At 47.0% G+C, this 12,231-nt stretch overlaps 1 long non-coding RNA gene across 1 annotated transcript in view; it reads left to right on the forward strand.

The window, feature by feature from the left end:
- Window positions 1–6,154: 6,154 nt before the first annotated feature.
- The window catches only part of LOC140215358 (uncharacterized), a 93,293-nt gene continuing 87,216 nt past the window's right edge, over window positions 6,155–12,231 (forward strand). The window contains exon 1 of the long non-coding RNA XR_011892314.1: window positions 6,155–6,287. This is a non-coding gene — a long non-coding RNA (uncharacterized lncRNA). The remainder of the gene's footprint in view (window positions 6,288–12,231) is intronic.

Here is a 12,231-nt window from a genome sequence, read left to right on the forward strand (position 1 = left end):
TGTCAAGTTGGGGTTGCGACCCTTACAAGGGTGCGGCCTTTACACAGATTTGTACAGTGAGAATTTTCCTTCGTGTAATTGTCTTATAATTCGCTATCACTAATACTGTTTCGCCTTTCCGTCTAAAACTGCAGCCTCTCTCTTTTCCTTTTTTTTTTTTTTTACTGTGAGTCCGAGTAAAAGCGCTCCTGCGCTCGACTGCTATAGATTTTCATTTCGAGCGAATCTGGCTTGGCCTCATTTCGGTTACTGAGTGAATTACAAGTATATTTATGACCTCTGCATACAAGTGGCGACGTTTCCAACCCTAATAAATGTGGTAATTTAGTACAAGAGTTTTCTTTTTCCTGAGTCATTGGCACTGCCTACTGGACAGAGAAGCGATGCTAGGACAAACATCATTCACGTGCAATTTAGACGCCGTTGATAAAAGACTGCAGTAAGGGGCCACTGAAGTCTGCAGGGTTTTTTTTTTTTTGTTTGTTTGTTTCAGGGTCACAAAAGGACCTAAAGCAAAGTGAAACGAGGTGAACATACCGCAACATATTCATCCTCTAGGCATATGCTATCCATACTATTAGAAATAATTGTTAGTTGGCTGCTACGTTCTCTTTAAAAAAAGATAACAAACTTTCTCCTATGTGTACATTTAAATTTGTGGTGTTCACAGTGAAAATGAAAAAAGAAAGAAAGAGTTTGAAGCCAGAAAATACGGATGGGGTAGCCGTCGCTTGTACTTCTAATGCGTTTGTCTTCTTATTGTCAGGATTTGCAGAAATAAAGGGAAAGTATGAATTAAAAGCTGTGCACGTCGCACCGCAACGACAATGATGTGGGTAAATAACTCTCGTAATCACACTTTTGGGGTGGGGGGATTTAGGCTTCGGCATCACCGGTGGGGGGGAGGGGGCGTCAGAATTATTCTTACTGGGCGGTAATTATACCGACTTAGAGTTGAGTAATGTAATGTAATGAGTAAGGTGCCTTGTGGTGGTCTCGTACGGACGATGCCCTCTCGGTGAGCGCAAATTTCCCCTCATCTTTTAAGAGGTTCAATACTTACAAGCATTTGTCTCGCAAACCATATTTATTTCAAGGAAATTTTCCACGTCTCAATAATTTCTCTCGTCGTATTCGAGTTCTGATTGCCGTGTTATAGTTTGTCAACGAAGCTTTCCCTCAAGTCTAAATATTTGAAGGCAGTTTGTCGTGTGCGTATCATGGCCACGCACGCTTATATCGCCTTCCGTTTCTCTACCACGGGTACGCTTTAAAACCACGGCGCTGTAATTTTGCTTCATAGACTTTCCTTTCCTTTCTTCTTCTCCGCCCTTAAACTGGCTCTCTTAACTGCTACACGCAGAGACAAAGCAACAGCGCGCGCATACAATCCCATAGATGAGATGAATATATATATATATATATATATATATATATATATATATATATATATATATATATATATATATATATATATATATATATATATACATATATATATATATAGAGAGAGAGAGAGAGAACTATCAGTCATAGCTCTCGTACTATAGCCCTCTGGGCCGTTTCCTTTTTTTCTTTTTTTTCTTTTTTTCTTTTTTTTCTTTTTTCTTTCGAAAGTAGTCCTATTAGGGTTATTATAATTACACGAAGGTATTTCGCCCTCGTCAGCAGCAGTCCTTGAGATTGTTATTCTGGCGGCTAGCTTCCCACGCTATGCGTGCCGCCATCGCACCTGGTTAAGCATCTCCTAGACGCTAGAGTTTACACTATGTTCGCGCAACCTTGAGCGATCGGAAAGCGTGTTTCCCCCTCTTGGCCGTCGGGGACGGGAGGCTTCGTTCCGGCCGCGAAGCTCCCCACGTCTCAGTAAGGTGCCTTGTGGTGGTCTCGTACGGACGATGCCCTCTCGGTGAGCGCAAATTTCCCCTCATCTTTTAAGAGGTTCAATACTTACAAGCATTTGTCTCGCAAACCATATTTATTTCAAGGAAATTTTCCACGTCTCAATAATTTCTCTCGTCGTATTCGAGTTCTGATTGCCGTGTTATAGTTTGTCAACGAAGCTCTCCCTCAAGTCTAAATATTTTAAGGCAGTTTGTCTCAGTAAGGTGCCTTGTGGTGGTCTCGTACGGACGATGCCCTCTCGGTGAGCGCAAATTTCCTCTCATCTTTTAAGAGGTTCAATACTTACAAGCATTTGTCTCGCAAACCATATTTATTTCAAGGAAATTTTCCACGTCTCAATAATTTTTCTCGTCGTATTCGAGTTCTGATTGCCGTGTTATAGTTTGTTAACGAAGCTTTCCCTCAAGTCTAAATATTTTAAGGCAGTTTTCCTTGTCTCTAAAGCCGCTCGAGTTCGCTCTCCTCCTCGGGCAGCCATTTTTCCAAGAAAGTATGCCTTCCAACCAAAAACCGACTATCGCGGACAACATGAGTTCCTTTCCACGTAAGTGTGAGGCTCGGAGCGGGAGCTGTGGCGCTTGAAAGTAGCCTGGGGCCTGACGAACCAACCGACTGAGCCATCTTTTCGGGCAACATCGAAGGGTCACGAGTTCAAATCGCCTGTTATGTTCCTTTTTTTTCGCCCCTTTTTCTTTCTTTTTTTTCTTTCTTTTAATGTATTTTCCTTTATTTTATCACTGTACGGGAACCCTCCTAAATTACAAAAAGAAAGAAAGATATATATCTTCAAATATGTATGACCTCACTTGTGCAGGTCATAAATACCAGGTTCTCTAGCCGAGTGCCATCCGTGCGGTATATCCGAGCTCAGATTGGTACACCTTGACTGATCAAATAGGGCACCACTGTATATTAAATGAGGCGTACAACTCCTGCAGGACCCGCCGTGGTTACTCAGTAGCTATGGTGTTAGACTGCTGAGCACGAGGTCGCGGGATCGGATCCCGGCCACGGCGGCCGCATTTCGATGGGGGCGAAATGCGAAAACACCCGTGTACTTAGATTTAGGTGCACGTTAAAGAACCCCAGGTGGACGAAATTTCCGGAGTCCTCCACTACGGCGCGCCTCATAATCAGAAAGTGGTTTTGTCACGTAAAAGCCCACAATTTATTTTAAATTTAACTCCTGCGCGGACGGTACAGTATCCGCCTCCCGTGCAAGAGGACCGTGATTCAAATCCCGGACCGCAGAATTCTCCACCGGAAAATACCAGAAAAAAAAAACCGTGTGTTGAGAAAATTGCACAAACAGGCCTGGAGTGCGGCCTGATCCCGGGGACAAGAACCGGTAACGCACTCTCTCACCAGAGCAGGATTGGCCACCCTGGTGCAGTACTTGGCCACAACCTCCTATATGAACACAACAATCAAACCCCGGCCCTCAGTCCCCAGCAGCTGCGAAGCAACTGACCACGGCGGCGGTCAGACCTGCGACGCTGCAGAGGGTGCTAAGAATGCCTGGCTCCGGACAGGCCGCCATTGGAATATGAACCTGGCAACGTTTAACGCTAGAACGTTATCTAGTGAGGCGAGTCTAGCAGTGCTATTGGAGGAATTAGAGGCCAGTAAATGGGATATAATAGGGCTCAGTGAAGTTAGGAGGCCAAAAGAAGCATATACAGTACTAAAAAGCGGGCACGTCTTGTGCTACCGGGGCTTAGCAGAGAGACGAGAACTAGGAGTCGGATTCCTGATTAATAAGAATATAGCTGGTAACATACAGGAATTCTATAGCATTAACGAGAGGGTGGCATGTCTTGTTGTGAAACTTAATAAGAGGTACAAAATGAAGGTTATACAGGTCTACGCCCCTACATATAGTCATGATGACCAGGAAGTCGAAAGCTTCTATGAAGACGTGGAATCGGCGATGGGTAAGGTCAAAACAAAATACAGTATACTGATGGGCGATTTCAATGCCAGGGTAGGCAAGAAGCAGGCCGGAGACAAGTCAGTGGGGGAATATGGCATAGGCTCTAGGAATAGCAGAGGAGAGTTATTAGTAGAGTTTGCAGAACAGAATAATATGCGGATAATGAATACCTTTTTCCGCAAGCGGGTTAGCCGAAAGTGGACATGGAGGAGCTCGAATGGTGAGACTAGAAATGAAATCGACTTTATACTCTGCGCGAACCCTGGCATCATACAAGATGTAGACGTGCTCGGCAAGGTGCGCTGCAGTGACCATAGGATGGTAAGAACTCGAATTAACCTTGACTTGAGGAGAGAACGGAAGAAACTGGTACATAAGAAACCAATCAATGAGTTAGCGGTAAGAGGGAAACTAGAGGAATTCCGGATCAAGCTACAGAACAGGTATTCCGCTTTAACCCAGGAAGAGGACCATAGTGTTGAAGCAATGAACGACAATCTGATGGGCATCATTAAGGAGTGCGCAATAGAAGTCGGTGGTAACGCCGTTAAACAGGAAACCAGTAAGCTATCGCAGGAGACGAAAGATCTGATCAAGAAACGCCAATGTATGAAAGCCTCTAACCCTACAGCTAGAATAGAACTGGCAGAACTTTCTAAGTTAATCAACAAGCGTAAGACAGCGGACATAAGGAACTATAATATGGATATAATTGAACAGGCTCTCAGGAACGGAGGAAGCCTAAAAGCAGTACAGAAGAAACTAGGAATAGGCAAGAATCAGATGTGTGCGTTAAGAGACAAAGCCGGCAATATCGTTACTAATATGGATGAGATAGTTCAAGTGGCTGAAGAGTTTTATAGAGATTTATACAGTACCAGTAACACCCATGAAGATAAGGTGAGAGAGATAGTCTAGAGGAACTTGAAATCCCACAAGTAACACCGGAAGAGGTAAAGAACGCCTTGGGAGCTATGCAAAGGGGGAAGGCAGCTGGGGAGGATCAGGTAACAGCAGATTTGTTGAAAGATGGTGGGAACACTGTCCTAGAAACGTTGGCCGCCCTATATACACAATGCCTCATGACCTCGAACGTACCGGAATCTTGGAAGAACGCTAACATAATCCTAATCCATAAGAAAGGGGACGCCAAAGACTTGAAAAATTATAGACCGATCAGCTTACTGTCCGTTGCTTACAAAGTATTTACTAAGGTAATCGCAAATAGAATCAGGAATACCTTAGACTTCTGTCAACCAAAGGACCAGGCAGGATTCCGTAAAGGATACTCAACAATAGACCATATTCACACTATCAATCAGGTGATAGAGAAATGTGGGGAATATAACCAACCCTTATATATAGCCTTCATTGATTACGAAAAAGCATTTGATTCAGTCGAAACCTCAGCAGTCATGGAGGCACTATGGAATCAGGGTGTAGATGAGCCATATGTAAAGATACTGGAAGCTATCTATAGCGGTTCCACAGCCACCGTAATCCTCCACAAAGAAAGCAACAAAATCCCAATAAAGAAAGGCGTCAGACAGGGAGATACGATATCTCCAATGCTATTCGCAGCGTGTTTACAGGAGGTATTCGGAGACTTGGCGTGGGAAGAATTGGGGATAAAAGTTGATGGAGAATACCTTAGCAACTTGCGATTCGCTTATGATATTGCCTTGCTTAGTAACTCAGGAGACCAATTGCAGTGCATGCTCACTGACCTGGAGAGGCAAAGCAGAAGGGTGGGTCTGAGAATTAATCTACAGAAAACTAAAGTAATGTTTAACAGTCTCGGAAGAGAACAGCAGTTTACGATAGGTAGCGAGGCACTGGAAGTGGTAAGGGAATACATCTACTTAGGGCAGGTAGTGCCCACGGATCCGGATCATGAGTCTGAAATAACCAGAAGAATAAGAATGGGCTGGGGGGCGTTTGGCAGGCATTCTCAAGTCATGAACAGCAGGTTGCCACTATCCCTCAAGAGGAAAGTGTATAACAGCTGTGTCTTACCAGTACTCACCTACGGGGCAGAAACCTGGAGGCTTACGAAAAGGGTTCTGCTGAAATTGAGGACGACGCAACGAGCCATGGAAAGAAGAATGATAGGTGTAACGTTAAGGGATAAGAAAAGAGCAGATTGGGTGAGGGAACAAACGCGGGTAAATGACATCTTAGTTGAAATCAAGAAAAAGAAATGGGCATGGGCCGGACATGTAATGAGGAGGGAAGATAACCGATGGTCATTAAGGGTTACGGACTGGATTCCAAGGGAAGGAAAGCGTAGTAGGGGGCGGCAGAAAGTTAGGTGGGCGGATGACATTAAGACGTTTGCAGGGACAACATGGCCACAATTAGTACATGACCGGGTTAGTTGGAGAAGTATGGGAGAGGCCTTTGCCCTGCAGTGGGCGTAACTAGGCTGATGATGATGATGATGATGAATGTAATGTACATTGAGTTTCCTTACGCTTGTTTATTCTTGAACGGGCTTATCTGTAATTAATGTGATTAATTTAAATGACCATTAATTATTCAGATTAATCTTAATTCAATGTTAATCTAAATTACGCTAAACTAATCTTAGCTGTCCTTAATATTGGTTGATTAAGTTTAATTAATTTCATCAGACTTATTCTAATTAGTCTTGTTAACCTTAATTACTCATAACGCCTTTTCAGTACTCACCATAAATATTTTTAATCATAAATCTAAGTCATACGTAGTCATAAGGTATTCTCATATATACCCCCTTAGAACCCCCATCTTTAAAGAGAGAAAGAACCGCGACTTCATACGGGATGTGAGACGAAGTAGTCGACAGGACGAGCGGCATGCCCATGTGTGCGTTATGGAGCACATCGTGTTCCATAAGGTTACAGATGGAGGCTAGATTTTCGAGATAAGTAGCCCTAGAATGTTTGCGCATTAAAGAGTCCTACTTTTGGCCACGCTTTGGCGCACAGTTACCAGTAACCGCAATACCAAACAGTGTTATCACTGTGGGCTAGCGATATGAAGTTTTCCTTTTCCTGCAAACAGACCTATAGTGGGAGTACCTACAGTTGCCCAGCGTCCCCCTTTCCACTTTGTTTCCGACGGCGGCCGCTGCGCATCCCCCATAGCAGGGTTCGAGGCTATCTGACACGTGCTCCTGTGTTCCCCCTCATATTGCTCACGAGAGTACGCCGTTCTGCCCGTTGCATGCGTGGTTCCAATGAATTTGTGCACTGTTCGTTTCACTTTGCTGTGTGTTTCTAGCCTCTGCGGTACGAGGGGGATGAGCCATTTCATTTTTGCTTGTTTAAGGGGTATGAGCCATTGCTGATGATGATATTTTCTGCTCACGCACAAACACGAAAAATGTAGACCACCGAGCGAGCGGCTAACAGCTTCGCTGTAAAACCGAGCGAGGAGGGAGAGTGTAGAAAGTTAGCGAGAATGTCCAGGTCAGCACGCGGCTTATGCAGCGTGTGGGCCAGGCTAAAGCTCCTCCATACTACTACTACCGCTGTAAGCGGTTATGCTAATGAAGGGGCTTTAGGCCAAGCATGAGGCGGTCTCATACTGGGAAATGGAAGACGTTTTCGGAAAGTTTCTGTTCGTGCGGTTTAATAGGGACAGCAACTTGTTCCTGTCATGTTGTGGACAGTGTTTTGGCCAACTGTTCTTGCGATGTGGAAAGGCATTTACACAAAAGTTTGTGATAGTTTCTTGCACAGGTGGTTATCTTGGTCGCCGAGCGCGACAGGGCGACCAGACTGCTCGATATGTGGCCAGAGAGCCTTGATGGAATACATATTTGTGTCTGCTCCGTAGACCCACCAACTGAATAACTCCAGAAACTTGTAGGCTCGCAAAAGTGGGAGACCCTGCTGACCAGCTCTGCTCCGGAAGTAGAAGTCAGGGTCACAGCACAAGCCGAAGACGTCGCCTTCAGCACCGACTGAGGACCATCTGGTGGTGTTGCTAATCTCATCCCTCCCAGTACCTATAATAAAGTTTTACGACCCTACAGACAAAATTTCAGGGGGGTAGCGGGCGGCGCTGGAGCACCATGAGCCATTCCCCTCCCAAGTACGCCCCAACGGTGGCGACCAATTTACCGTGAAATAGCCAAATGTGCAGCTGTAATGTTTCAAGAAAGAATTCAGCAATGTCGCAAACCCAATGCGGCCTTGCAGTCGTGCACTCGGAGCAAGTTGGTTTCATTTCCACCAAATCGCGAGCCGAAGAATTTTTAGCGCGCCAGGAGAGGCGCTATCTCCGATAATAAAGGCCGGTTCTATATACCATCGGGATGAAAACATTTATTCCAGGAATAACCCAGCAAAAGGTAAGAAAAAATTGCGAGAATGAACGACACTACTTTTAAAGAGGGACATTAAAAAAACGAAACTTGGAAAAAAGGGAGAAAGAAAAAAATGCATCCAGTTTCAAGTGCCTACACGATAGATGATGCTTGCAGGATTTTTTTTTTTTTTTTCGCTTGGTCTCGAGATGTTTTCAAGCCTCTTCTTGAGGCACTGCTTTCAGGTTGCCAAGCAACAGTGCCACGATGTCGTTAAAAGTCATACGCGAGAAACCGCCTTGCGACCTGCGCATGTTGTCCACCAGCTGGCGGATCTCCTCGTCAGTGCAATCAGGCCGCTTCTTCTTCACCATCCGGACTATTTTCAAAATTTGGTTTTCCATCTTGCTCTTCTTCCTAGGCGATTCTTCTTGACTGGACGGGATGGACGCAACGTGTGAGCATTGAGCTGCAACTTCTTCCGTAGTGCCGGGAAGTTCAGGGAAGTCTGGCACCGGTGGTGGAGTTGCGTGCCTCCTGAGCTCTTTTTCAGACGGAGTTAGTGGCTCGGGCCTTGGGTCAACAGGAAGCGAGCGCTGTTTCTGCTCGGGACTGGGAAGAGGTAGCGGATCCTGCTGAGATAGCTGTGGCCGTGGCTGTGGCGGTCGCGAGCTGACCTGGGTGTCTTGCTCACTCGCGGCATTGGGCTTCTCTTTCTCGGCGGCGCAGTTCTGACTTTCCGCCGCACTCCGCGTTGGTTCTGGCTCAGGCGTCTGGAGTAGCTTGTCGATCTTGTCTCGGAGCTCCTGAGCCTCATTGGCATGGCTCTCCCGGAGAGTTTGCAGCCTCTCATTGAGCTCCGCGACCTCTGCATCGCGCTTCTGCAGCATCGCCTTCAACTCACTGAACAGGGCAGGGTCCCATCCTTGGGTCTGGGTCTCGGCTTCGCACGTTTTCGGCACCGCCTGCAGAGCTCGTGACAGACGAGGTGGTGACGATGCCTGGCTCCAGCCGTCCTTCATTCTTCGCTTTTCTTGCTGCACGTCCGCTTCATCGACGGCGGACTCGTAGCTGCTGCTGCTAGACGAGCTGACACGCGTCAGCTGAGGCCCGTAGTCATAAGCCTCTGCGTGCTGGCATCCGTCGTCGTTGTAACAAGCAGATCGGATGGTAGCTCCGTCTTGAAGGGATCCTGGGTGCTGGTCAATAAAGGCTGTCAGGGTGCCGCATACATCGATGATTAGCTGAGCCTGCGAAAGGGTCAGCGCTCCCACCAGATCGTCTTTCTGGGACATGCCCTTTTCCTGCCCCACTTCTTGCAGCTGCCTCACGATATCACCCACATCTGACTCTGTTGGGCCCTTCCACTCTGGCTCTTCATTGACGATGACAGCATCCTCAGCAATGATGTTGGTTTCATGCTCTGCAACTATTGGCACACTTGCCTTGCATTCCTTTGTGTCGAAAAGCTTGATGCCGTCCGATGATAGGGCTTTACCCATGTCAGTCATCGTCTCTGGTGTAGCCAGCACGTCGTCATTCGAACTGTGCTGGGGAGCACCTGCTTCTGTTCCGTTTCCAGGAATAGCAGGTTTCTGCTGAGTCGTAGGGACGGCGCACAGTTCCGGGATGTTAGCAGTCATGTTGGATGGTGAGCCACTGGAGTCGCTGCTTTCCGAGCCGGATGACATTTTGGGCTTCAGCAGCCTTCTTCTGTCGATCTTTGAAGAAGCGATGGTCGATATAGCCAAAGTCGGCCAGGCTCTGACGGATTAGGCGAAGCTTCGGGAGCACTGGTTCGGGCCGCCAGGTTCTGACTGCCGACTTCGAACGATTTACCCGCGAGCAGAGCGTGCAGTTCGGAGTAGGACAGCGCGCCGGTAAAGGCAGCCGGCGAGCCTCGTGAGGACAACCCGCGAGCCTCGCTGCAACCTTCGTCGTCTTTCCTTTTCGTTGTCCGTCACTCAAATAGAAATTGAAAGAAATACTAAACATGAAAAACCAACTGCTCTAGCAGGTGATTCCGAGTGGAAGTGAAAACGCCGTAGTAAGTTTTTAGCAAATAACTAATCATATATTCAATGAAATATAAATTTTCCCGCAGCCACGTGCCACGAAAGTAGTTGTAAAGGGGCTTAGTCACCGAGAATTTGTACGCTTTTTTAACGTGATAGCCTTAAGGGCGCCGTGTCGCAGAAAATCCACTGTCGGCGTCGACGTCGGGCACCGGCGTCTCCGTGTGCGAAAATAGCCGTATGTGTTTAGGTATATGTATATGCCACGCCTCGCTATATAACGTGCAATATATGCGGGTTATATTGCCACGCCATTGTATCACTTAAGTTGTTCATACCTTGTTTTACATTCTTGACAATACTGCTGCTCCACACCGCGATCCTCCTCTGATACCGTTCACGTCGCTGACTGATGCGATGTCACTAAAACTTACCAAGCACCGGGACAGCGCCTTCGCCGCCGGGGGTCATGCTACGAGGCGCTGCAGTAGCGAACGATGATGAGAGGATTGACGAAGACGACGATCGCCGATATTCGTGCACACGGGTTCCATCTTGTGTGCCTGTCCTCTGCCCGTTGCATATATACTGTAAATATATTGTCAAGCGCCTTTTCTCCCTGTAAGAATATTATTCCTCGGAATTCTGAGGATGACAGCCCACAAACAGATGCCATGAAACAAAACACTGACAGCGCACGCATTTTCTGTTAAATCTTCTCAGAATGAAATAGTAAAAGTGCGAAAGAATAACAGCAAACTGAAATTGATGCATTTTCTTTGGCGCGTCTGTGCACTGCTTCCAAAACGAGCCCACGCAAGGGACCACGTTTCTACCAGGAAGCTCGCCTTCGCGCATAGCGTTCGCTGCAAGCGTTTCCCGGCAAACATTACGGCTACAGAAGCTGCAGCTGCCGGGAAGCGCGAGAAGCAATCAGGATTCTTTGAATGCTATCGCGTTCCACTCTTAAAGGTGAAGGTTAAGCGCCCTTCAATTTATTGAGTTACGAGTTATACAATCATGAGTTTTTTTGCCCGAAAATAATATAATTCGATTTTGAGCCTATTGAGGAGAGGGGGGGGGGCTCCGGAATAAGTTTGACCGCCTTGGGTTCTTAAATGTGCGCCTAATGCACGGTACCCGAGCGTTCTCGTATCCCGTATTAGGTACAAACGCCTACAACACGCGCTACCTTCTCCTCCGTAGTACCTAGGCAGAGTCATATATTCAAGGTGCAAAAGCCCCTACATTTTCTCTCTCGCACATGTTCTTACTCGCGCATGCGCGCAAACGTCCGGCGCCTTCGTAAGTGCCACGCCCGGCTGGACTTACTAGCAATGGTAAAGTCGCAGCCGGTATCCAGTCCGCGGCCTCGAGCTCAGCAGCGCAACGCCATTGCCAATAAACTTCCGCTGCACTGCTTAGTTACGAGTTTGCTGTAAGAAAGCGCAATAGCAACGGTACACACTTGTGATTGTTGTTTAGGGAGAAAATAAAAAAAAACATAAAAATAAGCATGAGGTCTGAACGGACGATAAATAACGTGTGGTGACGTGGCACTGTGCTGGCGTCTGGTGTCCAGACTGTGCAATGCGGCCAATCACCTTCCCGTGAACTTTCGCGCCTTCCTCCTCCCGGCGTGTGCTATTGGGGGCGAGGACTTACGGAGTCGCCATCTGTCGGAAGCGCCACCCTTGCGTACTATAAGGGATAACGGTGCTCAATAAAAGCACCAAGCGGCAGCCCTCCTGGACATTTCTGTAAGTACTCTCAAAACGAGGAAATCTTTCACTGTCGAAATAATAATCTTGGGCAAACCGAAAGCACAGAATCGTTTACAGACGCTATCTCTTTACCGAATATGTACAGTGAACGCCACTGCGCATGGTCGCCACGACGGAGTCTACCGAACCGCCTTCTTGCGTGAAAGGTAGGCGAACGCTGAGAACAAACTATGTGAAATATGTTCTTAAAGTGGGCTGTCTGTATAACCGAATAGAGCATCACACAATGAAGCCTCAATGCAGCGATCGCACGGGTTCGCAGCGACCGACTGCACGTCTGCATGCATGTCCGCGCACAAA

This window comes from Dermacentor andersoni, chromosome 1 (assembly GCF_023375885.2).
Source record: "Dermacentor andersoni chromosome 1, qqDerAnde1_hic_scaffold, whole genome shotgun sequence".
Taxonomy (NCBI): domain Eukaryota; kingdom Metazoa; phylum Arthropoda; class Arachnida; order Ixodida; family Ixodidae; genus Dermacentor; species Dermacentor andersoni.